General features: G+C 41.6%; 1 long non-coding RNA gene across 5 annotated transcripts in view; it reads left to right on the forward strand.

The window, feature by feature from the left end:
• Positions 1-20274, forward strand: part of LOC109444616 (uncharacterized) — a 319813-nt gene that overhangs the window by 57252 nt on the left and 242287 nt on the right. The window lies entirely within an intron of this gene.

Below are 20274 nucleotides of genomic sequence, written 5' to 3' on the forward strand. Positions count from 1 at the left end.
TTTGGTTATTAAAAAGCTTCAGGAGTAAATGTCAGCTGTAACGTGAAGGGTGCATAAGACCATGCGATAGGCATTTTGACAAACTGGCTGTCTCAGGAGAAGCTGGAGGCAGTTCAAGGCCTTTTATATTTGCCCTGTGGGCCTTATTTGGCAAAACTGTGTAAATCATCAGGATTTTCTTTCTGTGAGATGCGGTACGCTACCTTCCTTCTCAAAGCCTTGGGGAACCCTAGCAGAGGTTTGGTAAGTCACACACATGCTGGTTTTGTTGCTCCCCTGGCCCATATGATTTAGGTAATCTCACACTGCCACGGGCATACTGACATCATGGCCTAAGAAAAGAATTTACAGAAACAAACGCTTATTGACAGAAATGCCAAAGTGATTCTCTTTCGGAGCAGATGACTGGTATTCTTAAGAACCTGCCTTATCACTAGATAGCCTGTGTTCTAGAGAAATCATTCCTTGTTCCCACCTGTCCACTCAACCCCCTCAAGAGAAAAAGATCTTACAGGGATTGATTTCCAACACTCGAGTGACTTCTAGACACAGACACTGAAGAGGTGAATTCACAAAAGAGCGGGCCAAGAATTGTACCGCCTCTAGCCTCTCTCAGCAGCCACCAGAATGTGAGGTATGAGATGGGCAGAAGTGTGATCCCAAGGTCACGCTTGCCTGTGGCCCCCCTTAAGGCGGTTGCCATCATTGGCTTCATTTGTTTGGGGCTGTGGATCAGAACCCCACAGTAGGAGGCCATTAATTCAATTCGTCGTCTAATGTTAATTTTGTAATGCTGTTGTTATTGGATTATTTGGGTTTAATTTCCCTGAGGATTTAATACATTTCTCTGCCAGATTTTTTTCTTTGCAAACTGCTGATGGAACTTCCTTTTGTTGTTTTTTGTTGTTGTTGTTTTTTTGGTCTGTAGATCCAAACTTTTGAGAAATGGGAGAAGCAAGGAGCAAGTTATGTTGGTGTCCTTCACACGCTGGAAAAAGTAGAAGGTGTTGGCCTGGGCCTCTTTCAAAATATGTTTGTATCCAGTTGTTTCAAACTTCAGCAGTTCACCAGTTTTCAGTGCTGCTATTTAGGGTTTTGGCCCATTAATTAGAGTTTTCCTGCTTGTAGATCCACAGTTGCTGATATGACTAATGTATCCCCTGCCTCCACCGGGCTTAATCTTCCGAGTTGGGAGTGTAATGGAAGTTATCTTATTATGATAGGGCTTGGCTCTTTTCAACCATATTTGCAGTTTGCTTTGAAAACATTAGTAGTTATAAAACAATATTACCTAATACACACAATACAAAAATCACCATACATCTTTTGATGAAATATGCTGCCACATCTATAGCACCTTTGGGGGTTCTAGATGACACATACGAGCATCACAAAAAATTACAAAAGAGATCTGTCTCCCTGGTATCTGGCATTTGTATACATGCTTTGTTTACTAAGACTTTAAAGATCGTAAGGCTGTTCTTCTAAGCCCCTCTCTCTAGCTTGGATACATCTCCTGCGCGCTAGAACCCCCGCCCGCAATCTTCAGCTTCCTACCAGACAATGCTGTAGGGATGCCCCACGAGCATCTCATGTCCAGGTGTCCAAAAGGAATTTATCTTTTCAATACTTGTCTATCCTCCTGTTTCCCATGTCAATAAAGAGTATTGTATCGGTCAGGGTACAATCGGGACAGAAAACACATAGTGATTTGAACAGGAAATGATTAATATACAGAATTATTAACTATAGTGGGGACTAACTATAAAAAGGTGAAGAATCCACTAAAGTGGAGAGTATCCAAGGGAAGGACATACTGACCAGAATGCAGACCATGTTGGAGAAGGTCTGCGTGGCAGAGAAATCTGCTGGGTTCCCCCCCGGCCAGAGCCTGCCCACGGTTACAAGTGGTAGACACCCTTCCAGGGAGCAGAGCGTCCAAGGCTGGGAAGGCAACTTCGGGGGCACCTCAGACTCAGTGGGAATCTGCCACTGAAACTTGGTGGGGGTGAGAGCTACTGGATAGCGCCCCACTCCACCACCACCACTGGCAGCGATGTGTAGGAGCAAAGAGAAGCACATGGAAGCATATCTGATCCCTTCTTCCTGCAGTACTCCTCTAGTGCCTTTTACTGAAAAAGCCAAATGCCAGCTGCAAAGAAGAAATGCTCACCAGGCCCATCTCCGTTATTTCAGAGCAGGAAATGAAGACTGGCTTCGGAGCTGAGAGGCAATAAATAGATAGCTGACACAATTACTATCCATCCATTCGTCCAAGCCCAAATCCTTTGTGAGGTCCTTGACTGTTCCTCCCCTTTCTTCCCACATCTCATTCTATAGTTAATGTACAGTTGCTTCTAGTTTTAAGCTATTACAGTCAAGACGGTATATGTATTTTTGAGCACTTATCATGTGCCAGGAACTGTTCCAAGTACTTTGTGAATTGACTTGTTTATCTTTCGTAGTAATCCCATGAGCAGGTACTATTATTATTGTCCCTGCTCTACAGAAAGGGAGACACAGGTGCGGAAGGATTGAGTAACTTTCCCTGTAAGTGGCAGAGTCAGGATTGGAACCCAAGTCCTCTGAACACTTACGCACCATGTTCGTCTGCCCAATCAGACTGGTCTCGTCTAACTTCTAAGCAGGTCTTGCATCTGTTCCTGTCTCTCCATCCCCATGACCATTACTCGGCTCATCATTTGCTCTTGTCTAGACCTCTTTTCTTGGTTCTCTCCAATTCTTCCTCCGTAGTGCAATCAGAAAAATGTTTTATAAGTTACAATATATTTATGATTTTTTTCCTTACTATCTTTCAGTGATTTCCCATTTCACTTAGAATCACGGAGAGAGCCCGCTCTTCATTACGTGCACTCTGCTTATTTCTCCAGGACTGGCTCTCTCCACTCCCTACCAACTCTCTGTTTTATGACAAACTTCCTTCTGTTCTTCCAAATGGACGTGCTTTCTCTTGCCTCCAGGCCTCTGCCCATGAAGTTTCCTGTGCGTGGAATTTTCTTCCACTCCCCTGTCCTTCTCATTGTTTGGCTCTCAGCTGAGGCATCACGTGTTTCAAGAAGTCTCTTTTGATTTCCAGCTCCAATAAACGGCTCTTTGTTGTTCCCGAATCCTGGCTCTGTTCACTGTCGCTTGTCCTGTATTCTTGTTTCCCCTCTGCTGCTCTGGAAACTATATGAGGGCAGGACCTTGCTTGTTCAGATCATAGTGGCATTTCCATTATCACAGATGCTCAGGAAATTTTATTTCTAAATGAATGAATACATTTTTCATTAGTATTGGAACTACGAGTTAAAACGGAAGTTGCTTGTTAATGATTTTTCCTAGTTTTGGCTGTTGACTAGAGTTTTATCTTTACTGTGACTTACACGTGATTAGAACTGAAGTTTGTTGGCTTGTCCTGAAATCATGGCGTCTTACCATTCTCCTGCTGAGGAGTCAACAGGACGAGAGACCCCCATAAAGACAGTCAGGTATAAGCGGGTTGAATGTGAGTTGAGGTTTTTTCTGTTATAGTGCAACATACAACTTGTTAAGTTCAATATACTCTGATGGCTCTTGCCATGTGGATGGGCCCAAACACCGGGAGGGGTGAGAAAAGGGACTACACAGCCCCAGCCGAGGAGGGCTTCCTGACAAAGCTCTGATGCTTCAGGCTCTCCCACCGGGCAGATTTCACAGGCCTACTGGCACCTCTGGCAGAGGACAGAAAAGGGTTCTCTGATTGCCTATTATGTTTCCATGCCCACTAGATGCACCCTAACCTCTGGCAGACAGTGAGAGTGGGGGGACAAATCATTTCTGCCAATCAGGAACTGATCTGACTTGAGTTTGGCTTAGGACTTTTTAAGGCTCTGGTTTATCTGCGCTTCTAGTAAAATATTTAAAACATGAGGTTGTTTTTGTGCAAAGGGCTGCAAGTTTTTATTTAAATCTTTTTGTAGAAGGGCTAGCTCATGCCACACATTTATCCATGCCCCCCTGAGGCCATGGTGAGACCTACCAAAGAGGTGGTGAGTTTTAATGTCCAGAGGAACCTCATTAAAGAACCTTTCCCCTCACCCCCAACCCAGCAGTTTACTTCCAGGGCGTTTGCCTATTTACACTGTTTATTTCTTCCTTTCCATCTAAGCATAATCCAGTCGTGCTATGCAGCAGAATTTATGGGCAGTAGAGCCTTATTTCGCATTTCATGTTGGCAAAGTATTTTGCAGTCATTTGTTAACTAATTTCAAGCCCTCTTTAGAGGTGGGTGGTGGAATTACAGTGTAATTCATTTCAGCATTATGGGCGCAAGGAGAAAGAAATACTTGCCTTGATTTCAAATAAAATCATCCTATGCAAATGATATAAAATCGCTATTTTTAAAATGTGTGGTGGTGCCTTTGTTTCAAGATTTATGAGTGGCTTGTCATAATGAGCTTGTCATATTCTGATAGCAGCATTGTATTTACTTCTCTGCTTTTTATGATGACAGATTACACAACATGAGGGAGGGCCTTGAAAAGTGCCGACGTGAACGTGAGACCAAGATCATTCCTCCATGTAGTTAAAGCGGGTGAAATTCAAATCTAGTTGAAGTAACTTAAAGAAATCAATTTGTATAAGAATAAACATTAAATATTTATAAAAATTAATTCATATGGTTTATTCTGGAAGGTTGATTCAATGGCAAGGTCCCTCTGTTGAAAGGACATATTTTAGAACAGCATATTGAACAAACTTCCAGTATCAGTATTAGATCTTTCAAACGATACAGAGCGGTAATGTTTAAAAAAGGTTTCAAAGCACCGTGCAGGGCTGATTAGGAAGCAGCCTCTGAACAGCACAGCTTTCCCATTTGAGCTGTTACGCTTTTTAATGTTTCATTTTTATTGACTTTTTTTCCTTGCAGAAAAAATGTGTGATTTTTACTGGCCTGGCAGGGGGTTGTGGTACCTCTTGCCAAGTGTCAAGAAAACTCAGAATTCTCTACGTGAGGGACAAAGACCATATGTTTCGTTAAAACAACACATAGCTTTTGTACAAATATAGGTAATGGAAACCCAGACCTTTACTCGGGTTTTTTTCTCTTTCTTTGGCCAATCTTGCTTTTGATATTTTTAAAATAAGCAAACAGCCATCTTGTTATTCCAACCTGAGCAGAATAAGTTAATTCGTTACAAAGTATGCACTTTTAAAATGTCTTTTTTTTTTTAATTGTTTGTTTTGTTTTATCTTTGTTTTGGAGAATTCTGCTCTAAAATATGAAATGTGCTCTTGAAATAACAATTTGCTTTAGTAGAAAGAAAATTTGAGACTTTCTGTATCTTAGGACCTTGCCTAATCTTTAGGCTTTTTCCTCTGTCCTGGCCGTACTTTCACTGGGGAGGAAATCTGTTGCTTAAACCTACACTCAGGTGGGTTTCAGAGGGTGTTTATAAGGACAACTGTTTTCCCATCTCAAACTGGAATAAGGGCAGATGGCTGACTAATAAAAATGAGCGTCATCACTCATGTGGACCCTCCTAGGTGCTCTTTCAATTTTGATGAAAAGAGGTGAGAAGGGGGCTAATTGAAATGTGCATATGAGTGTGTTTTTTCCTTTCTTTTTGATCAGGGGTCATGTGGTATCTGTGCCTCTTGAGTGCTGTTGGTGAGAACTTCCACAGAAGCTGAGCGGAAGCGGCCTAGCTCTGACCACCCCTGCATCAACACACTGGCCCCCTGACTTGATTCTCTTTTGTTACTGGTCCTTGGGCTTTGGCCACACAGCCTGCCACACTGCTCTGAGCTCCTGTGCTTCATACCAGTGAGAGCTGGACTTCATTACTGAGAAGGGGTTTGCGTTTCCCTTTGCAGCTGGTTTTATTGGACCCCCAGAGGGATGTGCCCATGACGTAGCCAGAAATTACAGCATGGCAGTGCTGCCGGTTAAACTCTGCCAATTCCAAGCAAGCAAACAGGAAAACCCTCAAACAGTTGACTTTGGAGGAGCACTTAAAATGTACTTTTAAATCTGCAGTAACTTTGGGTCTAAGTTTAATTAAAGGAGAACATTTTCTGTTAACCTCCTGATTCTAAAAGATGAGACGTAGACAGAAAATCCTGTACTTATTGAGGCTAAATGAGCTAAATAAATGTTAATGTAATCCTATTAAATACCTAATGGGTTTAATTCTATACTGGTTTAAAGAAATCAGATATTTCCCCTTTGAGAACCTATAATAAAGAAAATAGACAAAGCAAAGGTTTTAAAACATATTTAAATGCACAGCAGGGACGATAGCCTATGATAAACACAGGCAGGAATGACCCAGAGCAGTTTTGTAATGATGGGCTTTGGCTGATGGGCCCTTGTAGAGCCCTCTCTGATTCACTGATAGGGGTGGCCAATAATCCATAATCTAGAAGGGTCCAACTAGGAGATTGACACAGCTTCCAGAGAATACCATCTCTGTCCATGCCCCGTCCGCCAACCCCTAGGTCAAGAGCAGGGGAATAGCCCTTCTGTGTTTCCATGTTCTTTGGGCTGATTTGCTCATTTAAATTCACCACCTGAAAACTAACCTTACTGTACATCTTCCCCTGATCTAACTTGGATAAAAACACCCAGCGAAAAGGAACCCCAGAATTCTGGGCTAAGCGGGGCATGGTGAGAGATGGCGTAGAGATGGCGAAGTGGGCTCCCTTTGGACTTTCCTGTCTCTTGAGCAGTCTCCTATTCTTGTAAATGTTTTGTAGCTGAGGCTGTCATGTTGGCACAGCTGCAAAACTACGTTCTCCTTTACCTGATGATTATCCAGTGCCCCTTGGTGGCACATTACCGACATTTCTAATGTGTTTAAGCCAAATGGGGACTTTGTTATGAGGATACTGGGATGTCTCATGGATGGGATTGGGGCCGACACAGCATCTGGAGCTGAGGACTCAAATCACCATCGGGACTTCCTCCTGGATTCTCATTTCTTCTCTCAGGACATCAGTTTCATTGTGCCCTCCTACTGCTATCTTGATGTTTCTACTTCTCTATCCATTTGTTAATACCTTCTGAGTTTACATATCCACAATTTCAGCACCCACCCCCACCCCCAAGAAACTGTCTTATCTCAGTTACAGATTCAAAATACCAGGGAAGGATTCTGATTATCCCAGTCTAGACAAGGTGCCCCATCCTGAACCAGTCATCTGTGGCCAGGGCTGGGTCACATTGCACTAACGTAGTAGATCCTATTGCAAACCTGTGCGAGTAGAGGGTGGGTGGCGCTCTTGGGAAGACAATAAAAAAGGTGTTGAATGCAGGTGGGGGATAGATGTAGGGGGGCATCTGAATTCTTCTCTCCGTGAATCCATTCCCAAGCTGGTGGAAAACCAAGTTCTGAATTGCCGTCAGAGGACGACTTAAGCATTGTGTGTTGGCGTGGGCATGGCTCTGTTTCTCTCTAAAGATGTGGAGGAGGTTTCTGTCCTAGCTCAGTGATACCAGTAGACAGTGCTTTCATCTCTGCCACCTGGGTCTTTGTTTGTGCAAGCAGGTGTTCTTGTGCGATATTTTTGTGGCTCATGTGGGGCTTTGATGGTAAAAACAAAACAAAACAAAACAAATTCTAGATCTTCCTTCCCCAGGGGCAGCTGAGGGCACAATTCCCAGCTATTTCTCCATATATCCATCAAAAGCAGTGCCAGCTTTGAGAGCCTGTAAGATTCCCTTTCTCCCCTGGCAGGTGAGAGCCCCTGGCTCAGGTGTGCCTCTTTGGCATGTGGAAGCACTCCTGTTCCCAGCGTTATGCTCAGCACCAGATATGAAACCCTGTCCTGAGAATTCCAAGACCAGCTGGTTTGGTCCCTCAATGGTCCTCAACTCGCTTTAACTTGGCCTTTTTCCTAAATGTTTCACGCCCTTTGTTTTGCTGGGGCGATACCGTCTTACCTCATTTCTTCCCACAGAGTTTATTAAGGTCGGGTGAGTTCTATGACCTGGAGTAGAGTGGTTCTTTGTTTTTAGAGCGAGAAAGTTTATTTTTCTATTAAGTTGGCGTATTTGCCATTCTCTGCCTGACACTGGATAGTCTTCCCTTGTAAACACTCCAGAATTCCCTTTCCTTATATAATGAACTGTGTAGAGATCAGTAAGGAGTGTTTATTTTGGAGACAGTAAAATTAAGGTTGTTGGGTATAATTCCCAATATAAGTATATATTCTTTTGGTAATTAGCTTCATTGTTCTCTGTCATTTTTTTGACACTACTTACACTAAATTAGAAGTAGTAATAATGGGACATCCTAGTTCAGTTCTACAAGCCTATCTGTCTACAATACAATATTTGCTTTCAGTGACAGAAAGTATTTTAGAAGTGTTCATTAAAACAGTTTGATAACTGTGTATTCATTATTAATAACCCAGGACAGGGAATTACATATTACGTGACTCCTGTAACCAATAAGGAAGCTGCCATTTCCATAATTATAAAGAATTCATACCATATCCATTTTACTATTCTATATCATTTGACCCATTTATGGCTCATTTTGAAAGAGTAAGATTTAAAAATTTATAAAGTTTTTTAAATGAAAAATCTGCCAGGAAATCCCTGCCTTGCATTGCTAGTTGTCGGCGCTCTCCATTCAAGAGCCTGGCCCCCCCGTGTCCACACCCCTGTCTGACTGCACCCCAGCAAAGGAAATTCGGGATGCTCTGGGTTATGCTGACCCACTCCCTCAGGATAGAATCTGAGCAACGGACTCAGGCCCCGCGTCAGGAAGCCTTATGAGGAGTCAGTTGTGAAAACAGTTGGAGTGGGGGAGAGTGCTGTGGGTTGGCCATATTCTGGACCAAATCAAAGCTGTAGGTGAAGGGCAGCTGCTTGGTGCTCTCTGTTCAGTGGCCCAAGTCAGTTTCTGGACAGCCCATTTGAAGAAGAAGTTGAGCAAACTCAGCAAGGCTGACTAAATCATCAGCCTAGAAAGTTCCCCCCAAATGTCAGTTACTGGTTGCTGCTACTGCTGCTGCTTTTGTTCTTACTGTCCTCTAGAGTTAATTGTGGGGTGGGAGGAAGAGGAAGTAGGATGCAGGCTGGGAGGGAGGATAGCGTAGTTGGAAGGCTGGTAGAAGATGAACTTTCATCTCCAAGGTTTTCTTTCTGGCACATGAGATAGAACCAGGCCTAGTGAATAATTCCTGGCCTGTTATTCCTCTGCCTCACTCCACCCCCCCACCCCCAATCTCAAAAGTCATTGAATTTGGAGCATCTTGTAATTAGGGTCAAGGAGATCCCAGATTTTTGTCACGCCTGAGAGCCTGGGGCACCACTGCTCTTAATACAGGGTGAATTAGTGCCGGGAGACTGTAACTCCTCTCATACAGGATCCGATTGCATCACCCTCTCCCTCTTTGGACAGGCCTGTGAACAACAGTTGCTGAAGTGATTTTGATGAAATGTGACATTTGCGGACTGTGGCCACCGACCAAAGAATCTGAGCTACGTTATCCAACATTTTACAGGCTACAAAATATAAGCTGGCCAGCATTTATTGCTTGTACTAACAGCTCGAGCCAACTTTCCTAAGCCTACAGAGCAGACCTCTCACTGCTGCTAATTTTACTATCTGCAAACAAAAGGGAAATAGGAAACAAGATGGAACAGCTGAACAAGAGTGTTTTTGGAGGGTGTTATAAACTCAGGTAACCTGTAGAGAGGGTGACTTTCCTTTTTTTCTGAAACCAAAAAGGACTCAATTTGCACAGAAATAAAGTGGGGAAAAAAAGTAATGTAGGAAAAGTTTTAAGCAGTGATTTTGCACTGGCTTCTCAGGATGGCAGTGATTTACATATTAAGGCAGCAAGGGAAATGTTAAAAACTGTAGGGAAATTTCCAATATGATGGATAGAACTTTAATATTAATACAGGATTCATCATGATAATGTTAAGTCATAGATCTAAATCTCCCTTCATCAATTGAATCCGTCTTTTCCAGCCTATTATACAGGTAGGACATGCTTTAAATAGTGTCATGTAACCAGCCTGAGGTCTTTCTTTATCTGTAGTTTTTGAAGTTCTATTCACAGGAATTGTGATCCACTGAGTCGTTCAGCTTTTACTATGTTCTCTAGACCATCTGTATTTCCCCCTTTTTATTAATATTTAGTGCTCCTTAACATATACTTAAATTGTGTGTTTTTTCACAAATAGAAAAAGCATAATTCAACGACACCATTTCATACACATGTAGTGAGTTTGAAGGGAAGATCTGGTTATTAATCTATTTGTTGATTATTATACAAAGAAAAATGATTTCTGGGTTGCTCTTTGGTTTGGTTGTCTAGTTCACAATTCCCCACCCTGTGCATGTGTATTGTTCAGTGACCTTACTTACTCTGGGTTTTCTGGTCTTCTTGTCACACACTGGCATCAAACAAAATGGTGGCATAGCCTCTCTAGAATCTTATAGGGCAAAGACAACCCTCTGGAATGAGAATGATTGTAACGTTGATGGCAGTAATAATAAACGTGAAGACTTGTCTGCTGCTTTTTCCAGCAGGGGTTCAAACATTCATTAGTAGAGTATACAATCATCTTTTCTTATCTTAGTCTAAATGACATGGAAAGTAAATCCGTGAGTACAGATCATGAATACAGACATAAAGTATGTACACAGATAAGTTAGACCCTCACGTTCCATAAAGAAAAGGGGGTTTTCCTTAAGCCTGGGATTCACCGCATACTATGTCCCTCTTGTCTAGATTCATAATGTGTATTGGCTCCACTCCACTCCAATTCTACACCCATATAGTGACCAATGTTGACACGTGGTTGCATCATCTCATGTATTTGGTTGGCATCCATTTTGAGGGTGTAAAGATTCTAAGAAATCGCTGTAAAGAAAACCATTTAACGTTGTAGGATCCAGCATTTCCTAAACTCTCTTTTGACTGTGGGGTCTTTTTTTTTTTTTTTTGCCTTTTTCAAATAAGATCTGTAAACACATTGGGAAATGCTGGCCCAATAGAAGTCTTCATGAACTTGACCTCTTCTATTAGGTTGGTACAAAAGCAATTGTCGTTTAAAAGGTTAAAAATAATTCCAAAAACCGCAATTGCTTTTGCACCAACCTAATATTTTTAGGCTTTGATTTTCATTGGAAACTTTGCACCGAACCCCAACTTACGTGTTAAGTCCTGGCACAGGTGTCAACTTCCTCCGTGAAGATTTCTCCACTTGTGTTAGGATAGATATGTAATTGTCCCTTTGTGCCCCTTATCCTCATAGTGTGTGTGTGTGTGTGTGTGTGTGGGGGGGGGGCAAATCTATGGTAATGTTTAGATCATGAGCTAGTTTTATTTTTCATTTCCGCCCTTCTAATCTACAATCTCCTTCATTTTAAGGAGTATGTTTTTATTCTTAGTGCTGTACAGAATGCTCGGCTCATTGTAAGAGTTCAGTGCAGCAATGGATGAATAAGTATTGCCTGGGAACTTAAGCAGAAAGATTATCTTTCTGGTGTGTTGATATGTGATTAATGAATGAACCCGTTTGCGTTAAGTACTTTTCCCTTTATAGTGACTCATTTCCATGCAGTTGATTGGAGTGAGATTGACTCTGATGTGAAATGGTTAATCATTTAGTCTGCCAAAAATACAAGATTGACTGTTGTTCAGGCTGTTTTCCTCTCTATAGACATGAGTGGTATAGATGAGAAATTCTAGCACCCAGTCGTAACAGAGACAGTTTTTAAAATCTGTACTCACAATCAGCCTATAACTCAGAATTTTCCTTTTTTTAACTATAATAGGCAAAAAACAGAATTTATAGACCTTTTAAAAACCTAGCATTATTGATTTAAAGGATTACAGATTCGAACTATATTATGCTTGTAACCTTTTTATTTATAATACTTAAAAATTTTATTTCTGATATTCTCTAGGTTTCAGGCTTACAGATTTTATTGTGGTTTGGGTATTTACCTCCCCGTTTTCCTTCCTTCCTTCCTTCCTTCCTTCCTTCCTTCCTTCCTTCCTTCTTTCCTTCTTTCCTTCCTCACTTTAAAAAATCTTTTAATACAATGGAATACTACTCTGCCATAAGAAAAGATGAAATAGTGCCATTTGCGACAACATGGATGGATCTTGAGATTATTATGCTAAGTGAAATAAGTCGCATAGAAAAAGTCGAGAACCACATCACTTCACTGATATGTGGGATATAAAACTGAAAGCAACAAAGGTCAAGACAAACAAATAAAGAAACAAAAACTCATAGACACAAACAATAGTTTAGTGGTTACCAGAGGGTAAGGGGGGAGGGGGTTGGGAGATGAGGGTAATCAAGGTCAAATGTATGGTGATGGAAGGAGAACTGACTCTGGGTGGTGAACATACGATGTGGATATATAGATGATGTATTACAGAATGTTACACCTGTAACCTATGTATGTTTACTAACCATTGTCACCCCAATAAATTTTAATTTAAAAAAAAGACAAGGTAAGGCTATGCATCGAGGAAGTTAAATAAATTCCTATAATCTCCGTTAAAAAAAAAGTCTTTTAAGAGACGTACTGGAATAAAGATAATAATCTCCGTCTCTGGCTCTGCCCCACTCCAGTTCTATGCCCACGGAGTAACCAATGTTAACACTTTGGTGTATCACTTCATGTATTTGGTTGGCATCAATTTTGAGGGGATGTAAGGACCCAGGCCAAGATGAAACTAGAAGGCTACATTTATAACATTCTTTTCTCTAGTTCTCTATTCTCTCTTTCTTTTTTCAAATCAAAATATGTTGACTTACGATACTATATTAGTTTCAGGTGTACAACGTAGTGATTACACATTTATATTCCTTATGATGTGATCACCACAATAGCCTAGTAACTATCTGTTACCATGCAACGTTATTAGAATAATATTGACCATTTTCTTCTATTCTCTTTTGAAGATGATTCACAAAGCCCCAACTTGGTAAGGACATTAAGAGGAATTAATATGCCCAAGGAACTTAATTATGTTTCTGTCATAGAGACTAGGCTAGCAAAGGAGCTAGGGTTAAGCCAGCTCATTCTGCAGTGTTGTTGGGATGTGAGAAAGAGGCAGCACACCTGATTGGAAGAGGAGGAGGAGGAGAAAGGGAATTGAGCCAGAAAGGTTGTTAGACCGGGGTCAGGAACATCTGTAATCTGCCTTCCTCACCTCCATACCTTCATTTTTTTTAATCAATGAAGGCTACCACTACAGCTAAGTGACACACGGGTACTTAAACAAAGCAAAAGGGATGAGAGTGGTTGGGGAGGAGAGAAAGGAGAGGAAGAAAGATGGAGAAAGAGGAGAGTGGAGTGAGACTATATGGTGGAACGGGAAAAGCACTAGCTTTAGAAAGCAGATTTCTCAAAGTTCTCTATTTAGAAAGAACTCAATTTAGAAAATTCCAGGTTCCAGCTTCTGTGTAACCTTGGGCAATCATCTAGCTTATAGTTTCTTCATGTGAAAAGTGTGTGGATTGCTGGATGATCTCTAAGGATTCTAAAAGTCAATGTCGTGATGTGAAATAAAGAATTTGAGCGAGCTGGAGAAAAGAAAGATACGTGTGTATATCATTAGTAAAAGTCACCCAACTCAGGGGCCCCTGAATTTGTCTGCTCAGGAGCAAGTCTTGCTTCCTCACATCTGGGGGACAGTTGATTACATGTAGAAGTTTCTTTTCATTAGTTTGAGTGAAGATGAGAATCTGGCTGATAGAGAAAGAAGTCTGTTTTATATATACCCTCGGCCAGGAAGCCAAAAGATGGTGGGCAGTAGATGGAGCCTTTGTTAACCAGGCAAGACGTGCACCTGCAGGTACATCCCAGGAAACCAAGTGTAGAAATGGTCACTAGATCCTCAAACTTCCATCTTTAGATGGGTTTATTCTGACAGGCACAAACTCCTTGGCTAAGTACCAAAGATTCCTGAGAACCAGTGTCTGGAGCAGGGTTTAGACTCAAGACTGTTTGAAGGCCAAAATGAAGGGAATGAGTTTCACATTCTTAGGCAACTGCTCTGATGTCTGAATTCCAAAGGTGCTTTAGAAACAGTCCTCAGACTTGGATCCTTGACCATCAGAGTTCTCCCCGTAGCCCATTTCAGGGTGAGCTTGGGGACAATCAGCTGTGGAATGTTAGAAGAGCAGAATACGTTTCCAGGACTGGAAGCTCTTAGTTGATTCCCCAGAAAGCAGTCCTGTGAAGCCATTCTTAGTTTTACATATGGCGTATCTGAAAAAGGGATTATCTGGCAGTTGCAACATTTTTGTGTGTGTTTTGTTTTATGTGCCTCTGAAGGCAAAATATGTTTTGTCTTCCATCAAGTCTTAAAAAATATTTATCCTGGCATCTTCCCATTTTTCTTTCCACATGGAAACTCTGATATTTTTAACACTAGTTGTGAAATCGTTCTGAGGCATGCACATTATATAGAGATCTTAGAAAAACTTTTAAGGAAAATGAATATAAGATGATCTTTCTTTTATGTACCAGACATTATAAGCCATTCTTCTGTTGATCTTTTCTTGATTAGCAAGATGTAATAAAAGCACGTATATTCTCACTCTGTGGCAGATATGTTTTATCTAGTCAGACAGCATGTTGACAACAGCATAGAAGATAAGGAAAAAAAATGAGAATTTGAAAAAAGTGTCCTCATGATAGCCTCGTGAGCACAATGCTATCTTCTGGTTAAATAAAGCACGAGCAATAATTTTGGGTTAGGTATGTTCTTCAATTATGCATTTGATTTTGGTAATAAAAGACGCATGCTTTTCAATAACGTTTGGAATTTAAATATACTGTTCCTTTTCCCCAGTCTTCAGGAGAGCACTTACCAATGCAAAAGTTACCTCTAACCCATTCTTGTCCATTAAAAATTAAATGCTTTTACAGTAAATTATTAAAAGTGCTAGGTTGGCTGCAAATCATCAAAGGTACCATAAACCATTGTGCAAGCAAGCGAGAAGTTTGATGAAATCTAAGGGATCAGAAAGCATATGCATCCCTTGATATCCATCGCAAATTCTAAACTACAAAAGCAACCATAAAATGCTACATTAAATTACTTAAAAAAAGAGTCTTCCAGGATTTTCAAAATTCAACAATGACTTGCCTTTTCAATTAAGTATGAACTAAGAACCTTCTACTGCCAAACACAGATACACTACTATTTACAGGTTATTTCCACTTTCTTTAAACCCGCAGCAAAATTAGCCTCATTTTTCCACTATCACTCACTTAATGGAATTGAGGCATTCTAACAGTTTGCCAAAAAACTAGTTATTAATTCTTGTTTTCCACAGTGTCATTACAATCATTTGATTACATTGAAAAGAAATGATGGGCCCTGAATGTTGCAAAATCATGCTATTGTTAGAAGTATTTAAATAAAATATGTTTAAAGAAAAAAGATAACTCATGGGTTTGTTTTAAATTAGATATATATCAACTGTAAAATGCCGAGCTACTCACATATGCATAAAATGGTCTATAAACAACTCCTTGATAAATAAAAAGATGTAGGAAAAAGAAAAATGTAAACATGGAGGGAACATTTGGTCAGATTGTGACAGTTGTGGAGAAAAGAGCTGCAGCCAAAACAAGCATTTACAGTTGGGTTTTAGAGCAGGGTCTGCTCCCAAGTCTCCCCCCCCCTCCCCCTTGTTCCCATCTGCCAAGTGAGATGAGGATAAATAATTCTGCAGCTTGGAGTTGGGACTGGTTTGGGTGGCTAATAAATCTGGATGAACAAGTGAAAAGCAGACACATTTGAGGGCCAAACAAGTGTCAAGTGATTTCATCCGTCAATGGTTCTAAAACTTTACATCAGAATCACCTGGAAGACTGGTTACAACACAGATGTGGGGATTAACCCCTTTCTGCGTCAGTAGGTCTGGGGTTGGGCCCCAAGAATGTGCATTTCTAACCAGCTGGCAGGTGACACCATGCTGCTGGGTCAGGGACCCCACTTTGAGAACCACTGATGTTGGTTATCTAATTATCAACAGAACCCTGTGAGGTAGGTGTTATTAACCCCGTTTTATAGATGAGAAAACAGAGGAGTGGTGAGTTTGTCAGAGTAACGGTGTGAATCCTGGTTAAGGAGAAACTGAGACACTGCCTTCAAAGAATCTTCAGAATTTCTGAATCACTTCAGTAGGTGTCAGAAAAGCAAGACTACAGCTCTTCATCTCTATTCTCCCATAACCCTCCAGAGGCAGGATGTCATCAGAAACAGACAAACACCACCATGGATACATATCCAGCACTGCATGGTCTCAGAGACAACAATGAAAACTGAAGCCATTCAGAGATCCTTGAGTCCTTTCGATGGAGAAGCTAAGGCATGGAAAGATTTAATGATTTGTTTGATTTTACATTTATATGAGTGGCAGCAATGGATATCAGATGTCCTAAAACCCAGTCAATGTTTAGTAGTAAGAGGAAAAATTTGGAGCTTCTGTTGGCCATCTTGATTGCTGTCTGCCATGCTCATCATCCAAAAAGGGACTGAATGCTGAGGCAGCATAATTAGGTGGAATAGGTACTAAAACAGGAACCAGAAGTCACTTATTTATCCTATATTTATTGAATATCTTTCACATATTAGTCACTGTTATAAGTGTTGGGGATGAAGTGGTAAACAACATAGATAAAATTCTTGTTTTTGCATTCCAAGGGCAGGAAGACAATCAACAAAGTAAAAACAAAAGCAAAAATAAAGAACAACAGGAAATTGAAGAGAGTAATAAATGCTAAGAAGAAAATTAAAACCAGATAATGTTGGAGAAAATGACACAGCCTCAGAAATGTATAAACATGGGTTTAATGGTTTAGTAAAGATGCAGAAAGAAATGCAGAGGTTTGACTACCAGCCAAAGGGTGAGACTGTCACACCCCAGTTCTCAGCATTTCAGTGTTATGAAATGTTCTCTTTTATCCACGCGTATAACCCCAAGTTTTCCCTTCCAAACGTTTCCAGAAGTTATTTTAGGATCCTCAGAGGAAGGAGGCTTTCGTATTCACATGTAAACAAACTACAAAAAGCTGATAACATACGTTTGAAAAGTTATGCAGGAATACATTTTGAAAACAGCAGAGATAATCGTATGTGAGATCACGTGTGGATATCTAACAACAATTTCAGATCTGCATTTCAAAGACAAGCACAACAATCACAGTCATACATGATTTAAGCAAGAAGTATCAATAGATGGTCCAGCCAGTGTGTGTGCACATCTTTTCTCAACTCTGACTTGCGTGATGTCACAGTGGTAGCTCGAAGTCAGCCACAGGGGGAGGATTTCAACCGGGACATTGGCAAATGATATAATGCAGACCTTTTAACATGATTGCTTTTTTCCCAGAGGGCTGGTTGTTGTTGGTTGAAACTCCTCCGCAGGTCTGTCATGCTTCTACAACGTCTTGCTGGGTATGCCAAGAATGCAAGGCCTTGTTTTCTTTTCACCAAGGCTGTTTCTCTGGGTTGTAACTGCAGTGAGCAACTTTGAAGGATCATGTAATGTCTCCCTTTGGAACAAAAAAGCAGGCTTGCTTACTGCTTGCTATAAAATTAGTGGATTCTTGAAAGTAAGTGTTTGTTTTCTGTAATGCAACCCATTGCACGGGCAGGTATCCATCTTGGTCCTCCAAATTGCCCTCGTGGGAATTGGGGTTCAGCTGATGAAGTAAGCATGCTGACTGATGCTCTTGATGTTTGCTGTGCTGTGAGTGATCCAGTCTGTGGTCTCTGATACAAGAGTCTCGTGTTTTCTGCAGACACCATGAAATAGTAACAGGGTAACTTAGTAGCTTATAAAAATAAAATCAAATGGCAGCTTTGATAGTTTTAGTGATAAGGATGGGATGCTGACAGAGACACGGCGTTTTAGAAGAGGAAGGACAAAGTTTCCATGAACCAGGTTCAGAGAGATGAGGAAAATTCCTGGGCTCTGGTAGTGAATGTTCTTGCCCAAGTGGTGGGGAGGGTGGGTATGTGTGTAGAAGTTGGGGGTGAAGGAAGGGTTTCCTACTGTCCTATCTGTGAAGGAACACAAATTGAATTAATGCTTAAAAGCTGAGCTACCAAAAGTGGGACTACACAAACTACCCAAATGGGGCTTGGTTGTTGCTTATTCTTTCTTGTTGACAGGCAGAGGAAGGGATATTATCGTGGCAATGGCCACATAAGTTCCAGGGCCCCAGCTGGAAGGCAATGTTCTGTGGCTACTGAGCCAGGAGTCCCCCAATCCACACACTTAGTGTCAGCAATGAGGACCTTGCTACTGAAACAGAGCTTTGAGTGAACCAAAAACACTGGTTGGGATGTGAATTGAAAACATTGCTGAAGCCATACGCAGAATGCCGCTCAGAAAGAAAAGTGGACCCAATGCCTGCTTTGCCTAATAGCACAGAGGCACCGCATGTATCTACCTGGCTCTTTTCACAGCTCAACTTGGTCGGTGGGAAGATGGGGAACTATTCATGGGAGTCACCAAAGCCCTCAGAACAGCCAGGTGGGACTGTCATGATATGTGTTCAGGGGCAGAAAAAAAGGGTCCCTGGGTCCTGGTGCGTGCTGGACACCAGGAAGTAGATGAGGGAGGAAGTAGCATACTGATGCTTAGGTCTGACCCTGGGGTGAGGGATTGAAAAAGGGCTCAAAGAGCTAATGATAAAATTTCCTTCCTGCCACATCTGTCATCCCACCATAGCCTTGATTCTCCTGCTGCTCTTTAATTCCTGCTCTCCCAGCTGGGAAATAGCATGATCTGAAGACTTGCTGGAGTCTCTGACTTACATTCAGGCTCGACTCCTTGGTGCTTTAGCTCAACCCATGGGATCTGAACACAGTTCGAAGTGGGGAAGGAAAGCTGCCTGGGGCTTCTGGGCCATTAAATGTACTATGGTTGTGGTTTCTAATGCTGACTGAATAATTGGTCATGATGTTTTATATACTTGTCCTGTGAATGACCATTCATGTCACAGGGGATTTTCCTGTTCAGGGACTACCAAAGGTACCGTCCCCTCCTGACCAGTCCAACAGAAAGAATACATAAGCGCAGACGGAAAAAGGGAAATCTCAGCATTAGCTAAGGGTGTAATAACTGCTAGAATAGTAGGCGAGGCCATTTCTTAGTACAACAGCACCACCTTTCTGACATGGCCACCAAATACTGTCCCCCACCTTTTTTTTCTGAAGGCCGCTATTAACCTGCAGCTAAGCTCTTGTTAAAACGGAAAGTCTTACCAATGGAAACCTCATGACTCTCAGACTGGATATACCCATTTTGGGGTGGGTCAACATGGACTCAACAGAACAAGGTGGGAAGGGTCTAATACATCTGTCTTATCAAATGGCAATGGTATCTGCCAATGGCAAGAGTACAGCTCTAGTGGCATCTGAGTTTTATGTGAAACTCAGTGAGTTTCATGGAAGTTTTACCTGAAAAACTGAGTTTTACGTGAAAAAGTGGCAGTTATCTCTTTGGGAGAAACTGTATCTCCCCATTCCACTGCCTGAAGCAAAGCTGCTGGCTCAGTGGGGCCCTTGATTCACAGAGATTCACCTATTATCTTAGGCCTAGGTCACTTAGACTCAGTTAAATTAAAAGTGGATGGTGTCCACTGGGTGGCAGCAGCCATCCAACCCTGATGACAATTCTGGGAGACCAACTGCAGGACGATGGGCTAAAAAATCACCTTTGCCTTAGACAATACTCTCAAGGATTCCCACTGACTTTTGGACAGTTACCAATGGCCTAGCCAGCTGGTCTACCCCTTGAAAGACTAAAACTGGCAGATTAAAGACATCCCTGTTGCGGGCCATGAGCCAGGAAAACAAAGTATATCTGCCGATCAGACAGCCAGGGTCACTCGTGTAGAAGCTCATGGTAAAGGCCTGTTCTCTGATCAGATCAACTAGAATTAGGCTGTTGTTGATCAAACCCGCAGCGCCCAGATTGCCACCACTGTCGTCTGGTGTCATCGTCGCATCAGATACGACAACACATTCATTATCACAGACTGGGCACCTTGTAAAGGGCTGTGTGTTTCTGACGGATGCAGAAGCTTCCACTGTATCCCAGATTTGTGACTCCTGCAAAAATTCACCTTGTTTATTCTGTGGTGAAGGAAGCCACATTGAATGGAACATCACCACCTCTCTCTGTTCCTGGCAAATTGACTACATCGAATATTTGACCCCTTTTTGGGATCACTGATGTTACCTCACTGCTTTGACATTTTTTCAGAGTAGGGT

The sequence above is a fragment of the Rhinolophus sinicus genome, linkage group LG09 (assembly GCF_036562045.2).
Source record: "Rhinolophus sinicus isolate RSC01 linkage group LG09, ASM3656204v1, whole genome shotgun sequence".
NCBI classification, from domain to species: domain Eukaryota; kingdom Metazoa; phylum Chordata; class Mammalia; order Chiroptera; family Rhinolophidae; genus Rhinolophus; species Rhinolophus sinicus.